The sequence below is a fragment of the Rosa rugosa genome, chromosome 3, assembly GCF_958449725.1.
Source record: "Rosa rugosa chromosome 3, drRosRugo1.1, whole genome shotgun sequence".
In the NCBI taxonomy this organism is placed as follows: Eukaryota; Viridiplantae; Streptophyta; class Magnoliopsida; order Rosales; family Rosaceae; genus Rosa; species Rosa rugosa.
In genome coordinates, this window is record NC_084822.1 from 36,851,994 (window position 1) to 36,864,884 (window position 12,891).

The window sequence follows — 12,891 nt, forward strand, 5'->3', positions numbered from 1 at the left end:
AGTCTTACATGGAAACTAAATCATACATTGAATAAGATATCTTCGAGAATATCTGTAAGACTATCAATGTATAGACAACTTGGACAAGTCACTAGCGTTTGGACCAGACACATAATCTAGATATAGTTGAACACTTCCCCTTGTGTCGCCCAAACGTGGTGCTCCTCTCGATGCATCGTTAAAAACCTTGCCGAGTAACAAAAATCTAGTGGGACAAAAATAACCTCGGTTGAAGGAGAAAAAGAGTACAACACATCCTTCACGTTTCGAAACCATACATGTAGACATCTCCCTCTGATGTTTGCATCTCTCCCTAATGACTACGGTCATGAGAGTTCGGATAACTTTCGCAAACGATGCTACCAACAAGTTTCTCGAAAGTGGAATTAGGCAATGACTTAGTGAACAAGTCTGCCACACTATCCTCAAATCGAACATAGTTCACTTTGATCTTGAGGAGAGTCTGTTGTTGCTGATTATGCTTCATGTTGTCTCGTTTGATGTAGCCTTACTTCATTTGTTCAAAGCAAGCAGCATTATCCTCATAAATACTCGTAGGCTCATCTGTGGTAGACTTCAAACCACAATTGCTTCGAACATGCGTAATTATGGATCCAATCCATATACATTCACAAATCACTTCATGAAGAGCAATAATCTATGCATGGTTCTTATAAGATATAGCGACTGAGTCTGTTCTGTAGACCTCGAAGATATCGCGGTCTTACTTATGGTGAACATATGACCAGTTTGGGAATGACCTTTGTGTGGTGCAGAGAGATACCCAGAATCAGCAAAACCTTCCAAGACACTAATGTCGTTTTCGAATGGGGATAGGGGAGGCAGGCTAGTGGTGGCGGTGTTCCTGTTGTGTGATGGGTCTGAATCCATCATCTCTCTATAGGGATAGAACAAGCCCATATCACCAGTCCAATGGCGTCGCGTTGGCGTACAGCTATGTCTAGCTAATATGTTCACTGCAAATGAGATGTCCGGTCTTGTACATTGAGCTAAATACAATAATGCGCCTATTGTACTTAAGTAGGACACATCTTCGTCATCATCCTTCGGACGAAAAGGATCCTTTTTAGGATCAAGAGTACTGATGATTATGGGCGTGCTTGAAGGCTTGACCTTGTCAAAACGCTTAAGCATCAAAACGATGCTCAAGTTCCAAACGGAGACAAAACTGTGTTTTCCCAAGATTCTTCATCTCAAAATCGGATTTCAAGTGTTCAACGGTTTCCCTTAACTCTTTAAGGGATTCCAATGAAGATCATGTCACCAACATGAATCCGAAACTTGTCATGGAAACGAGAGGGCATATCATTTCCCAATCAAGTAGTCACTTTAGTGAGCATTTCAACCTCATTGCAAACGCGCTCCGTGGTCTAGAGCCATTTGACTTGGGTAAATGAAGTTCACCATGAACCTTCATGTATATTCTGTATCTAGATCCCCATAGATATATTTAGTGACCACATTCATAAGCTGCATGTTCATTTATTCGGAAACTACCAAACTGACAAGGTAGTGGAGTGCAATCACATCCATTACGGGAGAATATGTCTCCTCGTAGTCGATTCCAGGGCGTTTTGTGAGAAGCCTTGCTCCATAAGGCGAGATTACCATATCTTTTTCTCATCACGCTTTCTAACGAAGAATTAGTCAATAAGTTTTATGTTAGGAGGTGTTGGCATCACTGGCTCTAAAAACTTTCTTCTTCGTTAGAGAATCCAACTTAACCTGGATCACATCTTTCTATTTAGGCCAATTTTCTCTACGTTGGCATTCATCATTCATCAACGGAGCGTGTGATTCGTTTTTCATCGGACTCAACAAACTCATGCGTAATGAAATACGCCAATACATCATCAATCTTGATGGAGTTTTTATCCCATGTCTCATGTACACTAGTGTAATTTTTAGATAGCTCTATATTCTCATGAATAGGTTCTGACGTTAAGGCGTCCCCTAATGATAACCTTAATCCAGAACATTCTCATGAGACAAATTTTGAGTATCGATGGTCAAATGATTGGGTTGTGCCAAAGTATCCTTCGAACCAACGGGCCTCCCACGTATCCTAGCTGGGGCCATGGCCTGTAACATCAGAGTGCTACTCTCTATGGCGTTGGTGCCATGCCTACCTCCATGTAGGGTGACACTATATCCTTTCGTATGGACCTTCATCCTTGCAGGCATGTTTGCAGCAGATGTATGTGATCTCGTCACTTTACCGGGGATCGAGATGAGACATAGTGAGGACAGACCACGACAATTTCTGTCGTTCCTTTTGAACACTCGTGTTCTTATCTCCCCCTAACAACGGGAAGACTGTCTCATCAAAGTGACAATCCGCAAATCTAGCTGTAAAGAGATTGCCTAGCAAGGGCATTAAGTGGCGAACGATTGTTGGAGTCTCATATCCAACGTATTTGCCCATTCGTCTGTGAGGACCTATCATAGTGAGCTGTGGCGGCACAATAGGCACATAAATGGCGCACTCAAATATGCATAAGTACAAGATACTTGAACCCAATCACTAGCTATAACGCAGAGATAGATTGAGTGGAGGTGGGCCATAGATGAATTAGCATAGCTACATGTGATATTGCATCACCCCAATTAGATATAGAGAGATTGGTGCATATTACCAATGTTTGGGCTACCATCATAGTCATTATTGTGAGACCATTTGGGTGTGTACATGGGAATATGATGTCCAACATCAGTCCCAGTGATATGCGATAACCATCGAAAGTTTTCGATGTAAACTCTCTAGCATTGTCAAGTCTAATTGAATTAATAGGATGATCTGAGGAGTGAGCCCGTCACCATATGATCTATGCTAGGAGTGTAGCGTAAGCAGCATTACAAGTGGATAATGGCACAACATGTGACCAGCGTGTTTGCATGTCAACCAACATCATGAAATATTTAAACCTCCGCAAGTTGACTGAATCGGTCCACAGAGTCCCCTCGGATTCTATGTAAGAACATAATGAAATTTTTGTATCCTTCGCATAGGATGGTCTGAGTCCTAATTTTCCTAAGGAACAGGCTTTGTAGAATGAGCAAGAGGCCTGAGAAGCAACTAATGAGGATTTTGGTTAGGCCTGAACGTCTGAAATTTCTGTTGGAAGCAAAGTTGGTGATTACAGCATCACCTGGGGCTCCATCACCATGATGGACGCCATCCATGGTATCATGGATATTGACTGCACTAGCCCTAGGCTGGCGGTGGACAGCGGCAGCGCCAGAGGCAGCAGCGGCAGCCACACTTAGTCCAGAAATCAACCTTTGATTCTTGCTTCGTTTCGCTCGAAAGAATGGATGTCCTTGTGAAGTCTTTAGTAGAGGGATCATCATATCATGACTAGGATGACCTCCTATCGTGACAAAGTCAATATGTGTCTAAATCCAAGTGTTAATGCTCAAAGTCTGGCGGTAGCCAAACCTTCGTTTAACGCAGGTCCGGTGGGCGGACCGCTACTCTGTATACTCGGTGATCTTCGCTGGCTGCCAAATGAAAGACAGGGCATCAGAGGGAGACCGCGTTGGGCGGTCTTCACTTCTCCGATGCCTAAGTTAGTCAATACACATAGGCAGCATAATAATAAATGAGTAGTAAATGCGTAATAATGAAGAGAGAAGAGAGGACCTATTTATAGGTGAGGAGAGGTCTGATCTTCTCTTTGTTTTCGATGTGGGACTGATATGCTTCAGTTCTTAGTTTCAGTAGCTTCTGACGCTGTCTTGGCGCAGCGCGTGGCCGCGCGTCGGCGGTGATCTGGGGACGATCCTGTGCTCAGGCCGTAGCCCGCCTGGCTGTCTATCCGTAGGACATTACTTTGGTGGGAGTTGGTACTTCTGGCGGTACAATGAGCGTAGCTCATTATAGCTAATTATGCTTGCAAATGTACATGTAGGTACACCAAGAGATCTTTTCTCATAACTCTATTGGATTTAATAGCTCGAATAGTGGTGACATAAAATCCACTAAAGAGACATATAAGTTTCTCTAAGATGCACCTTTAATTATTCCTAATTATTAGAGGTATTGCAAAGCAAATGAACTATTTTCCGTTCTCTATATGCGTTTTCGCATGGAATCTATTGGCTCGAATAGCTCTATAGGGTTCGATTTTCCCTAGGAGCGTAGAGAGTTTCTGTGATGGTAATCAAGGTGCCATTTAGCAAGCAGAATTTAGGCCATTCCATGTCCTTGAACTAATCCTGATGGCCCAGTCATTGTAGTCACAAAGGAATATGCTTAGAATTAAAATGGAGTCATAATGAATAGAACTCGAAATTTTATTTATAAGCCAAAGGAGTACATCATTGTTTCTTAACCATTAAGGGAATCTAATCCAAATACTAGTTAATGCAAAACAATGGTAGTCGTTTGACTTCTTTCGGTAACTCCAAAATAAATATGGCCAGGTGAGTAGAGAGATGTCGATAGAGCAATAAGTACCACTTATCTAAAAACCTTCCTAGACATCATACTCACTTTGGATAAGCCTAGTTGAAGAAAAACTAAACTAATGACAGTTAGTACAAAATATATGGCAATTGCCTATTACATCTCTTGGAAAAATAAAGACTAAATTGGCAATCTATTGATCCCGGCTAGATTTGAAGTCTTCAACCGTTAACTGTAGATCACATTCTTGATCTTCTTGTGCCACATAGTGAGCTTCTCTTGCTTCACAATATGCTTTGTAGGTGGTGACAATACTCTCATGAGCTCTACAAATGTGTGCTCAATGACTGGATGCTCCACATCGAGAACATGCATCTCTGTGCTCAAACTCCCTTGATTGAGGAGCTTTGAAAACTTCATTTGGATGGCTTTTAGTGTTGGTGGCACTACCAACATGGCCAGAAGTGTTGCTTCCCTCTCTCTTTCCACGTTGACCTCTTTAGTTCCGTGTCTGACTATTTTGGCAGTTACCTTCTTAAGTAGAGCGATTATATGGACCAGAACATCCAGAAGTATCCCTACGATTATGTTTTTGCTCTTGGCGCTCTCCCTTTGGGGCGCGACTATAATTGGACTCCGGAATAGTCTCTGTTCCCACGGATTTCGAATTATAGTTCTTCACAAGGATGTTGTCATGCTTTTCAGCGCATTCATGGCTCCAATGAGCTCATGAAACTTTATGATCCGTCATGCAATAACATAGATTTGATAGTTCTTAGTAACCATAAAAGCAGACGGGGAAAATAGAGAGAGTCTTCTCAATTAACATCGCATCTGTGATCTCTTTACCACAGAATTCCATTAAGGATTTAATGCGAAGGATTTAATGTGAAGTGCTTCCGAGTTGTAATCAAGAATTGTCTTGAAATCACAGAACCGGAGATTGTGTCATCTCTCTTCTAGGTCAGGAAGCAGGGAGTCATGGATGTTGCCAAAGCGTTCTTCGAGTGAGACCCAGAGCTGATTACAAGCATTTTTTTAAACACTAGAATTAAGCTAATCTCCAAATTAATTATTATGTAATTAATCCATGTTTATTTATTTTGTAGGAAATAAGTGGAGTTGTTAAAATCACGATAAATAGAACAAAGTTGGAGTAATTTGGAGTTCCGATAGAATGATGAAGTGGTCAAAGGTAGTCGATCCATCAAAGCCATTGCAACTTGCAAGAAAGCAAAACCCAATTACTCATGTGCGAAAGAAGAAGAAGAAGAAAAATATAGAATAATTTAAGGAATAAAAGTATGCAGCCTTTAATTAACCAAGAGTTTATTTAATTAAACAATGATTTGTTTAATTAAACAAACTAATTGCTGAACCATATCCTTAATTACACATAGCAACATCTCTTGCTTTTCTTTCCTCTTGTCGCATGTGAGATCACACACCCAGACTTTCTTTTCTCTCTCTTTGGTTCCACACTGACCAATAACCAGTCACCCATTATCAGCCTTCTCTCTCCTACATAACAGCCACCCAAAACATATATATATTAGATACATACCTAACCCTTAGAGCAAGTCCACTCACTGGGTCACCAGGTCACCTACTATTCACTTCTTTTTATATTTATTTCCACCCTCTGGGTCGTGGGTACAGTTTCTAAACTGATCTGGGTCACTTTGGATGATTTTCTGGGTCAATTTCTTGACCTACAAACTAACCCGATAACCCAAGTTAGTTTGAAAACTGTGCCCGTGACCCAGAGGGTAGAAATAAACACTAAAAAGTAATGAATAGTAACTGACCCGGTGACCCAACAGGTGAACTTGCTCTTAGAGACGTCAGAACACACAGCGCCGCACAACACATTTGGGGGCAGCCTTTGGGCTGCTGCTCTCTCCCCTTTCTATCTTCCTCTCATCAATTGTTGATTATTTTCTTTATCTTTCTTTTGGAAATACAAGAAGAACTCACTCAAGCTTCAAGAAATCATCATCAAGAGCACCACACCTCTATTTTGGGTAGTTGAGTGAAGAAATTGTTTGGTTCATACTAGTCTATAGCTAGGAGTGACCAAGTCACACTACAAAAAATATGTCATTTTCCGACCAAATCCTTTTTTGGTCGGAAGTGACATTATTTCCGACCAAAAAGTTTTCCCCATCGGAAATACAATTTTTGGATGACCATTATTTCTGACAGAAAACAACCTCTCGGAAAAAGTTTAGAGTGGGGTCGGAAATAATTATAATTTGGCGGCAAAAGTTCCCGCTAATTGTTTTTCCGACCAAGTGTGATGTCGTCGGAAAATAAATGGTCATTTTCCGATAAGATTTTGTTTCATCGGAAAGTCGTCGGAAATTATAGGGTTTATTTCTGACCACATATTCACCGTTGGAAATACCAAAAAAAAAAAAAAAAAAGGTTAAAAGTAGCCAATATATAGATTCCTGCATTTTTTGTCTTCATATTCTTGCAAATTTGGTCATAACATATATAATGAAAAACCAGAAATAGGTTCATCATCATTCAATGCAACAAAGTATAGCCACTATTAGAAAGGTCATATAATAGTAAAAAAGTAAACAGTAAGTAGTAATTTTTTTTTTTTTTTAAGAAGCGAAATAAGAGCTAACTCTTCGCCCTTATTAGAAATTTTATTTATAAAAAAAAAATACAAAAGGGAAGGGGGACTAGACCAAAACCACGAGATACAAAAGAGATACAATTCAAATTTATGTGAACACCAACATATACATTACAATGCACATTAATAGGCCTAAATTTTGCCAACTGTTTTCAGATGTCTAGACTTCAACCTTGCCAAATGGACAGTACTGCAATCACAAAGCAATTCGTTATTTTGTTGACTTATATGTGAAAAAAGAGAATATACACATACAAATCATCAGTAGGGACTTGAAGCACAATACCTCATTCTTCATTATCTTCTTCCTCGTTACGGTTTGCATATGTGTGACTCGTCTGAGATTCTTCTTCTTGATACGGTTCCTCTTCATCAGTAGGCATTTCAAAAACGTTTCTAGGTTTGGTTTCCACCACGACACTCCAAGCACTGTTTTTTATTCCTTCAACATAATAAACTTGGGTTGCTTGGGATCCCAGTACAAATGGCTCTTGGGTATTCAACTTACCCTTATTGTTGACACTTAGTATGCCATAACGATCTTCCTTATAACCTTTGCCTTTGGTAGCTGTGTCAAACCAATTACAGTGAAACAAGACAACTTTATTGTGATCTGTATACCAGAGCTCAACGACGTCTGTAAGGGTTCCATCTAATGATCGGTGTCTCAATTTCACGAATCAATGACGCCCTTGCCCTTTGAATCTTGTAGTGCCAAAAAATAAGGTTATGAAGCATTACTTGGTTGACCGAGTGGATCGAAGTCATAACATGCTATTTCTTCCTCAACTGGATATCTGTTCCTTAACAAGATATTTGTTCCTAGACGAGAAGGGTACCCTCCTAGACAAGATTTATGCTTTTGGATGAGATATTTCCACGATATTTCTTCCTCAACAGGATATCTGTTCCTTAACACGTATTTGTTCCTAGACAAGAAAAGTACCCTCCTAGACAAGATATATGCTTTTGGACGAGATAGTTCCCCCTAGACACAATATTTCTTCCTCAACAGGATATCTGTTCCTTAACAAGATATTTGTTCCTAGACGAAAAGGGTACTATCCTAGACAAGGTATATGCTTTTGGACGAGATATTTCCCCCTAGACACGATATCTATTTCTCAACAGGAAATATATGCTCTTTGGCGAGATATTTTCTCCTAAATAAGATACATGGTTCTAGACGAATATTCCATCATAGACAATATGTATGTTCCTCGACACCCCTCCTTGACAACATATATACTTCTAGATGAGAGGATACCCCCTAGACAAGATATATGCTTTTCGACGAGATATTCCCTCCTACATACGATATTTGCTCCTCAATTATATATATGCTCTTAGACGAGATATTCACTTCTACACAAGATATATGGTTCCTATTCCAACTTGTCAAGATATATGTTTCTCAACTCTTCCTTGACAGCTTATCTGCTCCTTGATACGATATTTCTTCCTCGACATAACATCTACTCCTGAACAACATAATCTTATTCCCGACGAGATATCCTGAATAAGTGGAATATCTATGCAATTGAACTTGTTTGATATAAGTAGTCATATAACTGGACTACACGTACCTAAGAATAAAAAAAAAGAACAATAATTGTCCCAAAAGAAAAAATACAAAATAACAATTTGAAATTTGTATTAAAATAAAAAATAAAATAAAAAATTTAAGTTTTGCCGCCACTAAAATTCTTCCCACTGCCTCAAATATTTGATCATCCTACCCATATCCCTAAAAATCTAAAATTGCCCATATCCCTAAAATTGTGAAGCCTCTACATGCTACTCTTCTACTACCTCTAGCGATGAAACTCCAATAAACCTAAAAGATCGAAAATTTCACAGCTTCTCTTCTCTTCCATCACCCATCACTCTCTCTCTCCCGTAATTCTCCTTTTTCCCTCTTATTCTGTCTCAGCACGTCTTATTCTTCTATATCTTCTGGTTAATCTAAGCTCTAATCCTCTTGATCTTTCTTTACAGGTGTGCCTCCATTCTAGATCTGCTCGGAAACAAAAATTGAAAGAAGTTTGGCAGTTGGGCAATAGTACTAGAGGCTTGTTTCGATTCTATGATTGGTCTTGTTTAGGATTTGAGGTGAGTGAGTTCTCTTTTCTTTGCAACACGTATTTGACAATTACCAGCAATTGTATCTTAGACTTCAACGGAAAAACCCAGTTTGCATAGCAGAAATGAGAAACCCAGACTGGTTGTACCAGGTTTTGATTTTGAGCTCTTTGCTTTTTCTGGGAATTTTTCATTATGATAGCTAGCTTTACAGTACCATGACAGTAGATCTTTAATTTTCTGATCTGGGTCAAATTGTAATAATAATTGAATTGCTTCACCTACTAGAATTTCATCCCATATAGATTCCTGTACTTGGCCAGACTCACCATTACAGATCTGCATTGGCAAGTGAGCCAGTTGTTAATGGCAGAATGCATAAAGGAGGAGAAACCCCTTACTTTAAAAATCAGTATTTAGTTTTGTTTTTATTTCACTGGGAGTACTGAACCTTTTGTTTGATTCTTTGAACCAGTTTCAAAAGAGAATAATACATATTTTGAATCCAACAGGAGAGAATTCTTTTAGGGTCGGAATGTTGAACCAAAAGATAGCTTCAGATGTAAGCAGTTCCCTATTTTTGCTAAGCAAACAAAAAGGACTTGTGAGAATCAAAATATTGCCAAGTGAAAATGAGGTAGCTATGGATTTAGGATCTGGCTTTGTGGTGGGTGTGGGTTTCAGTTTGCTTGATTAGTAATGGTAAAATTATCTTATGGTAAAATTAAAAAGCCTCACTTATCAATATGAGGTGAGAAAAGGAAAGTAAAAGCGATTGATGGCCAGATTTGGTCAGCAACATCCCTTTCATCCCCATCATGATAAAGTCTCTATATAAGAAGAATGTTTCATTTTCTTCTTAATGAGCTTAGATGGATGCAACTGGATTGGTCCAAAGACTCAACCAAGAAAATGATACCAAAGAATGAATTGAATGATTGTTTAGTTCAAATGTAAATGAATTGAATGTTTCATTTTCTTCTTAAGATATGAATTTTTGCATGTACATGACAATGACTTATCATAGCTACTTGATACATATAGCTGAATACATTCCAACTTCACACATGACTATGACTTATCTTAGGAAATAACGTAAATGATGCAGAAAATTAAGGTATTTCAATTTTGAACCAATGTGTGCACATGACTTTAATTTGATTAAGGGATTTCAAACAATCAGTGTAGATGATCAACTTAAGTGCAAGATATGATCTTGAACTAACAAGAATTAGATTTCTCTTTCAATTTAGACTCAATTGGGGTCTGATATACATCTCATGGTTCTGCTCTATTGATAAAGTTTAAAGAAGTCTGCAATACACTCCATGCAGAATCTATACCTTCTAGCAGCTTAGCTTCCTAGGACTTTTGTTTCAGGTAGGGAAATGAATCTTTTTGTTACCTACTCTGAACTGGTTCACTCAGCTAGTCGGCATGTGATTTGTTTGCAAACAGGATGTGGGAATTCATGTTTTCTCTTGTGTATATATGTACAAAGGATTAGGCTATTTCACTTAGTTGAGGCTTCCATTTGGATCATCACTTCCGACTCTTTTATGTAGATGGATTTAAAGCTCTTGAAAAAGAGTAAGATATTAGTCTTTTTATTTATTGCGATTAGGATCATTACTGTTAGTATGCACTACATTTATATGATTTCACCAGATCGATCATACTAAATAAGAGGCCTCCTGGAGTGGTAAATAATGTAAATGATCTCTGCCAAGGAGCGTGAAGCTGCAGAAAAATGCACTTTATCCTAATTCTTAAAAAGGTAATGACAAGATTAGTAACATAAAGCTAAAAAAAGAGACAAAAGCAGCTCTAACTTATAAAGAAAGCTCTGTTTATCTAAAGCTCTGTTTTGGTTTAGGCATAGGATTCCATGTACAAAACTGAACAATCAAAAAGCTTGGCTGCATTGTAGTTCTCATAACTCATCAAAACACACATACCTATTAAGTAAAGCTTTAATATTTTTCTTTAATGCTACTATTATTATTATTTATATGGCTTCTAAAATCGTTAAAAAAACATCCTTGTTGTCAAGGCGTTTTTGCAGCAATTAGGAGTTTTTTTATAAGGTCCTCATACTTATTATACTTTGTTCCATTTCCTGTTTTGCTATTTTGACAGGGTACGTAAATCTACTAATGGAGATTCCGAAGCAAATGCATCTTGATCCTTAGCTGCTAGCCACTAGTTACAAGGTATTCGAACAAACCTTATCTATCTATATGAGGCAACAAAATATTAATAATGTGCGAGTAGTTTAGAATTAATGGTTTTATTACTTGCGGTATTAATAATGTGCACTTAGAGCATTATATATGGTTAATGACTTTAGCTTATGATATGATAGCACTGACCCATTTTATATGTATTGTTAAACATGCTGTATTTGTTTTCTTTTTCATACCTCCTGTGAGATATTATAGTAATTTGCAACATGTTGGATTGGCTATAGGACGAGACATTGAGGAATGCAGTTGCAAAGTTTAAGGGGAAGAAATGAAGACAATAGGTTTGTCTTTGTTTATTCAATCATGCTTAAGTGGAGATTGTAGTTACTCACTTCAGTAGGTATTGGGCTTTTAGGTTGCAATTAGTTTTGCTTAGACATGTTTGACAAATGTAATCTTTTATTATTTGTTTTTAGGTTAGTATTTTCTCTCGTACTATTCTAATGTCATGAATGATGTTTTTTTTTTATCTATGTATTAAGACTATGTAGTTTGCATTCAATCAATTATTCAAATCTTCACTATATTTATTTAGTTCTTCAAGTTCCAGAAAATAAATATTCAATTTTTGAAAAAATTCTAATAATTAAAATCGAATGTAATTTCATTTACTATATTTATTTCCACAAGAGGTGAGCCGTTTGTGACAACAATTATTCATCGGTAAAAGTCATTTGTATAGACGGTAATGATTATTAATTCCCACAAAGCAAATATGTAATCGGAAATACTCAAATACTAATTCACTACTTTAGTCGGAAATATTTATTCCGACGAAGTTTTTGGTCGAAAATATGCCATAGGAAAAAGTTTTCCGACAACAATTGTGCTCGGAAAAAATTTGTGGGAAAAGACTTATTCTGACGAAACGAGTGGTCAAAACTATGTCGTCGGAAATAGATATTACGACCAAAAGTGTGGTCGGAAATAATTCGTCGGAAATACCATTATTTCCGACGAAAAACCTTAATTCCGTCGACTTTTTTCAGACGAAACAAACATTAATTCCGACCAAAACGAGACTCAAATCCGACGGTGATATTCGTCAGAAATGGTCAAGCATTTCCGACGGTTGGTCGGAAGAAATTTATTTCCGACCATGGCATTTCCGACGACTTTTCGTCGGAAAGAGGTATTTCCGACAAAAATGCCCTATTTCCGACCATTTTTCGTCGTCGGAAATTACCGTCTGTGTTGTAGTGTCAACTCTCCCCTCTCTTCCTTATCATCTCTTTCATATTTTTCTATATTTTTGATGATGTATCTATATATGAGTAGTGAGTAGTCTCTTTGGGAAACTAGCTAGGGTTTGAACCATAGCATGGATTTAATGTAATAAATATGTTTTGATTTAATGGTTTTCAATTTTGTGTTTGGCATATGTTCTGTTCTATAATATATATGGTTTAGATGCATGATTAGGAGCTTGATTAACTCTTGAATGTGCAGATGAGCATGTCTAGAACAAATTAGGGGACCTAATC

General features: G+C 37.9%; 1 long non-coding RNA gene across 1 annotated transcript; it reads left to right on the top strand.

Annotated features, from left to right (window-relative positions):
- Positions 1-8,846: 8,846 nt before the first annotated feature.
- LOC133736337 (uncharacterized) lies at positions 8,847-11,770 on the top strand. The gene is made up of 4 exons (XR_009859511.1): positions 8,847-8,978; positions 9,078-9,191; positions 11,301-11,374; positions 11,632-11,770. It is a non-coding gene; the product is annotated as an uncharacterized LOC133736337 (long non-coding RNA).
- Positions 11,771-12,891: the final 1,121 nt, after the last annotated feature.